The 9,215-nt window shown below is 39.5% G+C and overlaps 1 pseudogene; it reads right to left on the bottom strand.

Moving 5' to 3' along the window:
* Positions 1–436: 436 nt before the first annotated feature.
* LOC140522026 (dynein axonemal assembly factor 1-like) lies at positions 437–5,696 on the bottom strand (annotated as a pseudogene).
* Positions 5,697–9,215: the final 3,519 nt, after the last annotated feature.

Here is a 9,215-nt window from a genome sequence, read left to right as displayed (position 1 = left end):
AAATTTTAACACCTTAAAGTTTTCTTTTTTAAATCGATGTAGAAATTTATATAAAACTCCAAAGCAAAATATACAGTTATATAATGCAGTAAGCCAATGTCAACCAGAAAAAATAAAATGATACAATATAAATTTGAGGAATGCTCTTTCACATGCTTTACAAGGCCTAAAAGAATAAGTCAGCATTCTAAATAGACTGATCTATTCAGCTTTAGCTGTTATTTGTCAGAGGACAAACCTTTGTGCTCTTCCTTAACTAAGACTGCTACATATTTTTTTCTCCACCTTCATACTATTGAGTTAGAAATAGGACAATTTAGACTATGGAACAATGCCAAATAATCAGCACACCTAAAAATTGGTGTGCATATAAACCTGTGGGAAAATAAATGTTGTGTCCCACACTGTCCATCTTTTAAATTTAATGTAGCCCCAATTATGTATTTTCGTTGTCTTACTTGATCCCAAACACAATGTAATCTTCAGTCTCTGTCAAAAACTGGAGCATATTTTTTGAAGTATCACTTCCTGATGAGGAGGGTGAAGCAAGAGTATTGTTCTGGTCTACATCGAAAATAGTTTGTTTGTTTTCTTCATTTGAGGGTGGGAGACATCAATGATTCCCCTAATGGACTTTTAACAGTCTCTTGAATCAATGGTTCTGACAGCTTTGTCTGGTCATTATTGATCTCCAATTCACTGTTTAGTTCTGCTTCAAATAGTTCTGTAAGGGGTGTGAGGGCTTTCTTTGAGGTATCTTTAGAAATTTTAAACATCAAAAATTGCATGTGTGGATGTTCTGTTTTGCATTGTGCAGCCTTCCTCCAGTTCAGGATCACTGTTATCAATTCCTCAAGAAATTATTTCAATTTGGGGGAAAAGAAAAAGCTTTGTTTTCATCTGAATTTTCTGGAATGGTCTCATTAACGTCTATATTTTCTAAATCAGGTAGACAATCAATGAAGGGATTGTTTTTTGCCTCCAATTCAGCTGTTTCTAATTCCTCAGCTCCATCTACTTCAGCCTTCTCTGTAGTCAGAGGTTTTAATGTTGATTTCCCTGTGCAGTTCTGCGGTCTGGGAGTTTTGTGGCTTTGTTTGAAAATCTGGTTCTAACTCCTCCTAGATTTCTCCTTGAGTTTCACTAGGCGTCTTATGTTTCACATGGGAATCTTCAGAAAGGACTTCATCCCATGCCTCAAAACGCTTCTGGACAAACTTCTCAATCATCTGCTGTGTGGCTTCCTCAGGATGGGGCTATGGACTTACTTTTGTGCCTATATCTGTGCTCACACCTTTGTCTGACAACGGAAACTCTCCTTTTTCCTCATTCTTTCTATTTCTTTTTCTCCAGGACTCTTTACCTAATCATGGCCAATGCTCTCTTTAATCTTCTTCCTTTCTTTGGTTTCCCACTTCCCTCTTTCTTCCTTCTCAGCTTTACTCCCTCCCTGAGCCCAAGCTTGTCCACATGCTCTGTCCTTTGGAGAAACTGGCTTATGATCCAGGTAGCTTAAGACTTTAAGTCAAATGGTAACAGGTCTTGTGTAGTGCAGAATTTTCTTAATCACTATGTTTCCCATTAAATTCATTACACACCAGTCAGGTATGGCTTCCAAGACAGAGAGGATATCTGAATCACTCAGCTTGTTTCAATGAATATTTGTTAAGTGCTAACACTTGGTCAGGTACTACATTAAATTCTGAGAATACCATTAAAAGTAAAAGAAAGATAGTTCTTGCTCTGAAGGAGCTTGTATTTGCTTGGAAGAAGAAAACACATAGCAAGGAGCTGAAAAAGAGCATTTGCATAAAAAAATCAAGTGAAAACATCAGCGCATGGGGAAGAAATTGTCAGTTAAGAGTGGAGTCAGGAGTGTGGAAATGAGCAGAGCTGACCTGGCTCTTTATCCAAATAGATACTCCAGGAGAATGTTACCAATTAAGAGAGGACCATGGAGGCAAATATATACTTCAGGTTGAGAAGATTCATGGGGAAAGTTAAAGAAATTAGAAGAATTAGGAGGGGAAATGGGAGAGAAGTGAAGTGAGAAAGAGAAACTATAAACAGACATGTAATGCACATTGATGGCAAAATTTTAAATTAGAGAGGCACGGACCCGAGCACAGAATAACACAGGTGAGGAGAGGAGCTCAGCCCTGCACAGGCACAGAGCAGAGCATAGCCCAGCATGGGCCATGCTATGGCAAGGACAGGACTGGAGCAGGCTTCAAGGTGACAGTCCACTGGCAGCAGCTGTGGGTCCCAGATTTCTGAAATCACAAACTGCAAGACAGCCTCAAAGATCAGTGAGAAACCCTTTCACTTTTCTCAGAAGGGAAAGAATTCATCTAGCCCCAACCCCAGGCAATGACAGCTTCGGCCTAAAGCCCCTGAAAGAATTCAGGAGCTGATCAGGATCTCAGCACTGAGTGGCTGCCCTGAGGTGAGGAGGCATGTTGGCATGATGGAGCAGGTGGAGGCTCTGGAAAGGGAATCCTGCTCACAGACCAGAACATAGGTCAGGAGAAGAATAAACCCTTCTCCCTTCACAGTGCCACCTTGTAGGAACTAAGAACTTACAGGTCCCCAGACTTTATCCTCCCCTTGACAAAGAACTCAAAAGCCAAGTTACTTGCCCAGGAAAATGTTCCCAAAAGGGAAAAAGAATAATACAATAACAGAAGGTTACTTTCTCGGTGAGCAGGTATTTTCTCCTATCCCTTCGAATGAGGAGGAACAAGGCATACCATCAGAGGAAAACCTAAAAGTCAAGGCTTCTGCATCCAAAACCTCCAAGATAAATATATAAAGGTCTCAGACCATGGAAGAGCTCCAAAGGGATTTTGAAAATCAAGTAAGAGAGGTGGAGGAAAAATTGGGAAGAGATATGAGAGCGATGCAAGGAGATCGTGAAAAGCAAGTCAACACCTTGGAGAACCAAAAAAATGCTGATGAACTTAACAACTTTAAAAATAGACTAATACAAATCTCCAGATGCCCAAAAAGCCAATGCGGAGAGGAATGCTTTAAAGACTACAATTATCCAAATGAGAAAGGAGGTTCAAAAGCTAAAAATACTTCTTTAAAAATTAGAATGGAATATGCAGTGACTTTATGAGAAACCAAGAAATTACAAAAGAAATCAAAAAGATGAAAAAATGAGGGCAATATAACTATCTCATTGGAAAAACAACTGACCAGAAAAATAGATCCAGGAGAGACAACTTTAAAATTATGGCACTACCTGAAAGCTGTGATCAAGAAAAGAGCCTAAACATCATCTTTCATGAAATTATCAAAGAAAACTGCTCTAATATTGTAGAACCAAAGGATAAAAGACGTTGTAATTGTCCCCCTCCTAAAAGAAATCGGAAAAGAAAAACTCCTAGCAATATTTTAGTCAAATTACAGAGATCCTAGATCAAGGAGAAAATGTTAGAAGTAGCCAGAAAGAAGCAATTCAAGCATTGTGGAAATACAATAAAGATAACATAGGATATTGCAGCTTCTACATTAAGGGAATAAAGGGCTTGGGATGTGATATTCCATAAATCAAACGAACTGGGACTAAAACCAAGAATCACCTACGCAACAAAACTGAGTATAATACTTCAAGGGAAAAAAAATGGTCATTCAATAAAATTGAGGACTTTCAAGTATTCTTCATGAGAAAAGACCAGAGCTTAATAGAAAATTTGACTATCCAAAACAACAATCAAGAGAAACATGTAAATGTAAACCGGAAAGAGAAATCATAAGGGTCTTCCTAAAGCTGAGCTGTTCCATTCCTATATAGAAAGATATCATTTGCAAATCTTGGAACTTTTCTCAGTATTTGGGTAGTTGGAGGTATTGCACACACACACACACACACACACACACACACAGATTGAGATCACAGGGTGAGTTGAATAGGAAACTATGATATCTAAATAAATAAAATAAGCAGTGAGAGAGGAACATATTTGCAGGAGAAAGGGAGAAATGGAATGGGGCAAGCTATCTTTCATAAAAGAGGCAAGGTAAAGATTTTTTCATTGGAGGGGAAAAGGGGAGAGGTAAAAGGGAAAAAGTGAAGCTTACTCTCATCACATTCATCTTAAGGAGAGAATAACATGCACACTCAATTTGATATGAAAATCTATCTTACACTACAGGAAAGTAGGGGAGAAAGGGATAAGTAGGATGTGGGGGGATTACAGCAGGGATGGCAAATGAGAGGAGGGGTTTAATTAGAAGTAAACATTTTATTTTTTATTTTTTATCATCTTATTATTTATTTATTTATTTTAATATTCTGCAATCACTACCATAAAACTTAGATTTCCACCCCACCTACTCTCCACCATCCCTCTCCTTCCCCAAGATAGCACACATTTCTATATAGGATCTACACATACTTTCTATTGAATACGTTTTCACTATAGTCATGCTGTGTAGACGAACTAAAATAAATGGGAGAAATCATATAACAAATCAAAACATAGTAATACACACACACATACACACACACACACTCAGAAACATGATCTGCTACATTCTGTGAATGAATTCCATAGTTCTTTCTCTAAGTATGGAAGGCATTTTCCCTTAGAGGACCAGTGGGAATATTTTTTTTTAAGTTCTTGCGTTGTTACAAAGTTTCAAGTCTACCAGAAAAAAACTCTCAAACACTGTGGTCGTTGCCGTGCACAAAATTCTCCCGGTTCTGCTCCTTTCGCTCAACATCAGATCATATAAGTCATTCCAGGCCTCTCTGAAGTCTTCTTGTTCATCATTTCTTATGGTGCAATAGTACTCCATTACATTCATATATCACAATTTATTTAGCCATTCCCCAACTGAAGGGTATCCCCTTGATTTCCAGTTTTTGGCAACTACAAAGAGTGGAAGCCTTTAGCAAAACTATATATATGTATAGACTATATTAAATAGCTTGCCTTCTCAGTGGGGATGGGTGGGGAGAGAAGGAGGTAGCGAGAGAAGTTGAAACTGAAAGTTTTAGGACCGAATGTTGAGAATTGTTTTTCCATGTAACTGAGAAATAAAAAATACATTTAATGGGGTATAAAAATATCTGTCTTACCCTACAAGAAAAGAGAGAAGATGGGAATAAGGGAAGGAAGGGGTGTGATAGAAGGGAGGATAGATTTGTGGAAGGGGTAGTCAGATACCTTGCATTCTGATTACTCCTTCTCTCAATGTACCCTCCCTTCTACCACAACCCACCCTTCCCTTATCCCCATCTTCACTATTTTCTTGTAGGGCAAGATAAATTTCTATACCCCATTCCCTGTAATTCTTATTTCCCGATTATATGCAATAAAAATTCGTTTCTAATACTTTGAAGTCCAACTTCTCTCCCTCACCGCCTTTCTCCCCAGCCCCACTGAGAAGGGAAGCAATTCAATACAGACTAAATATGTGTCGTTTTGCAAAAGACTTCCATAATAATCATGTTGTGTAATACTAATTATATTGCCCTCCGTCCTACTCTATCCACCTTTTTTTTTCCCCACAATTGACTTTGTCCCTTCTCGAAAGTGTTTATTTCTAGTGACTCCCTTCTCACATTTGCCCTCCCTTCTAACATTCCCCTCTCCCCAATTATCACCTCCTCTCCTACTTACCTGTGAGGTGATATAAATTATCATGTCAAATTTAGTGCGCGGGCTATTCCCTCCTTCAGCCATGTGTGGAGAGAGTAGCTTGATTTTTCCCCTCTCCCCTTCTCCCTTTTATCCTCCAATGAATAAGATTTTTCTATTTTAAGAAATTCTCATATTTAACTTTTAACATTCATTTTCACAAAATTTTGGTTTCCAAATTTTCTCCCCATATGTCCCCTCCCTCCACCCCAAAACACCGAGCATTCTAATTGCCCCTATCATCAATCTGCCCTCTCTTCTATCATCCCTCCCTTCCCTTGTCCCCATCTTCTCTTTTGTCCTGTAGGGCCAGATAACTTTCTACACCCCTTTACCTGTATTTCTTATTACCTAGTAGCGAGAACAGCACTGGACAGTTGATAGTAAAACTTTGAGTTCCAACTTCTCTTCATCCCTCTCTCCCCACCCCTTCCCTTTGGGAAGTCAAGCAATTCAATATAGGCCATATCTGTGTGGTTTTGCAAATGACTTCCGTAATAGTCATGTTGTGTGAGACTAACTATATTTCCCTCCATCCTATCCTGCCCCCCATTGCTTCTATTCTCTCTTTTGATTCTGTCCCTCCCCAAGAGTGTTGACTTCTAATTGCTCCCTCCTCCCATTTCCCTCCTTTCCATCATCCCCCCCCCACCCTGCTTATCCCCTTCTCCCCCACTTTCCTGTATTGTAAGATAGCTTTTCATACCAAAATGAGTGTGCATTTTTTCGCTTCCTTTAGTGGAATGTGATGAGAGTAAACTTCATGTTTTTCTCTCATTTCCCCTCCTTTTCCCTCCACTAAAAAAGTCTTTTGCTTGCCTCTTTTATGAGAGATAAATTGCCCCATTGCATTTCTCCCTTCCTCCTCCCAATATATTTCTCTCACTGCTTAATTTCATTTTTTTAAGATACGATCCCATCCTATTCCATTCACTCTGTGCTGTGTGTGTGTGTGTGTGATCCCACCAACTACACAGATATTGAAAAGTTTCAAGAGTTACAAATATTGTCTTTCCATGTAGGAATGTAAACAGTTAAACTTAAGTAAGTCCCTTATGACTTCTCATTGCTGTTTACTTTTTCATGCTTCTCTTGATTCTTGTGTTTGAAAGTCAAATTTTCTTTTCACCTTTGGTCTTTTCATTAAGAATGCTTGAAGGTCTTCGATTTCATTGAAAGAACATTTTTCCCCCTGAAGGATTATACGCAGTTTTGTTGGGTAGGTGATTCTTGGTTTTAGTACTAGTTCCTTTGACTTCTGGAATATCATATCCCAAGCACCTTGATCCCTTAATGTAGAAACTGCCAGACCTTATATTATCCTGATTGTATTTCCACAATACTTGAATTGTTTCTTTCTAGCTGCTTGCAATATTTTCTCCTTTACCAGGGAACTCTGGAATTTGGCCACAACGTTCCTAGGAGTTTCTCTTTTTGGATCTCTTTCAGGCGGTGATCGGTGGATTCCTTGAATACTTATTTTGCCCTTTGGTTCTAGAATATAAGGGCAGTTTTCCTTGATAATTTCATGAAAGATGATGTCTAGGCTCTTTTTCTCATCATGTCTTTCAGGTTGTCCCATAATTTTTAAATTGTCTTTCCTGAATCTAGTTTCCAGGTCAGTTGTTTTTCCAATGAGATATTTCACATTATCTTCCATTTTTTCATTCTTTTGGTTTTGTTTTGTGATTTCTTGGTTTCTCCTAATGTCATTAGCCTCCATCTGTTCCATTCTAATTTTGAAAGAACTATTTTCTTCAGTGAGCTTTTGAACCCCCTTTTCCATTTGGCTAATTCTGCTTTTGAAAGCATTCTTCTCCTCATTAGCTTTCTGAACCTCTTTTGCCAACTGAGTTAGCTTATTTTTAAAGGTGTTATTTTCTTCAGCATTTTTTTGGGTCTCCTTCAGCAAGGTGTTGACCTGCTTTTCATGCCTTTCTTGCATCTCTCTCATTTCTCTTCCTAGTTTTTCCTCCATCTTTCTAACTTGATTTCCAAAATCCTTTTTGAGCTCTTCCATGGCCTGAACCTATTGAATATTTATTTTGGATTTTGGGGATGAAGAAGCCTTGACTGTTATGTTTTTGATGATAAGCATTGTTCTTCCTCATCAGAAAGGATGGGAGGAGATATCTGTTCACCAAGAAAGTAAAATTCTATGGTCTTATTTTTTTTCCACTTTTCTGGGCATTTTCCCAGCCAGTTACTAGACTTCTGAATTTCCTCTCCACCCCCACCTCTCCTCCCGATCCGCCCAGCTAATTTTTGGGGGCTGAGATTCAAATGCTGCTTCCCAGTCTCAGGGCTTTGGGTGGGGGAGGGGCTTGTATTCAGTGTGAGATTAAATTCAGGTGCTCAGGTGGGACCAGGGCCTCCACACGAAGCTCAATTCCCTCAGGGAGTTTATGCTGTGACCTTCAACCAAGCATCCGAGTTCCAGCCTGCTTTGGGAGACCCTGTCCGCTGCTGATTCCTGAGGGGTCCTGAGTTATGGAGACACCCCGCTCCCCTCTTGAAAGCTGAAAAGACCCTCTCACTGACCTTTGGCGCCTGTGGATGGAGGGACCTGCTTGGCCGCTGGAGATTCTGTCCCTGAAGCCCGCTGGGACCTGCTCCTGTGGGTGCTGTGCGGCCAAGCAGGGCTGGGCTCTGCTCTGGGTCTGGGGCGGGACGGACATTTGGTGTCAGTCTTTCAGGTCTCTATGGAACAGAAATCTCCTCCACTCCTTTGTTCTGTGGCTTCTACTGCTTCAGAATTTGTTGGGAGTTCTTCTTTACAGGTATTTTATGGACTGTGGGTTGGGAGCTAGCAAATGTGTGTCTTTCTACTCTGCCATCGTGGCTCCTCCCCCCGAATAAGATTTTTCACATCTCTCTTATGAGTTATAGCCTGCCCCATTCCATTTATCCCTTTCTCTTCTCGGAATTTTCCTCCTTCACCCTTTAATTTTTATTTTATTTTATTTTATTCTTTTGTGTGTGTGGATAGCATCTCTTTTGATATAACACACCTTGTACTGTCTATAAATGTGTATGTGAGTGTGTGTGTGTATGTGTGTACAATCTCTCCATCTACCCAAATACTGAGGAAAAGATTCAAGAGGTATAAACATTTTCTTTCCATGTAGTAATGTAAACAGCTCAGCTTTAGAGAGTGTTTTACGATTTTTATTTCCTTTTTACCTTTTCATGCTTCTCTTGACTCTTTTCTTGGGAAGTCAAAGTTTTCTTTAAAGTTCTGGTCTTTTCCTCAGTGTGAATGATTCAAAGTCATCTATATCACTGAATGACCATTTATTCCCTTGAAGTATTACACTCAGATTTGCTGGGTAGGTGATTCTTGATTTCAGTCCCAGTTCCTTTGACCTCTGAAATATCCCATTCCAAGTCCTTCGATCCCTTATGTTGAAGCTGCCAGATCCTGTGTTATCCTGATTGTACTTCCACAGTACTCAAATTGTTTCTTTCTAGCTACTTGCAGTATTTTCTCCTTGATCTGGGAACTCTGAAATTTGGCCACAATATTCCTAAGAGTTTGTCTGTTTGGATCTCTTTCACAAGGTG

This window comes from Notamacropus eugenii, chromosome 2, assembly GCF_028372415.1.
Source record: "Notamacropus eugenii isolate mMacEug1 chromosome 2, mMacEug1.pri_v2, whole genome shotgun sequence".
Lineage (NCBI taxonomy): Eukaryota > Metazoa > Chordata > Mammalia > Diprotodontia > Macropodidae > Notamacropus > Notamacropus eugenii.
Note: the sequence above shows the minus strand (reverse complement) of the source record. Positions and strands in the feature narration are given on the sequence as shown.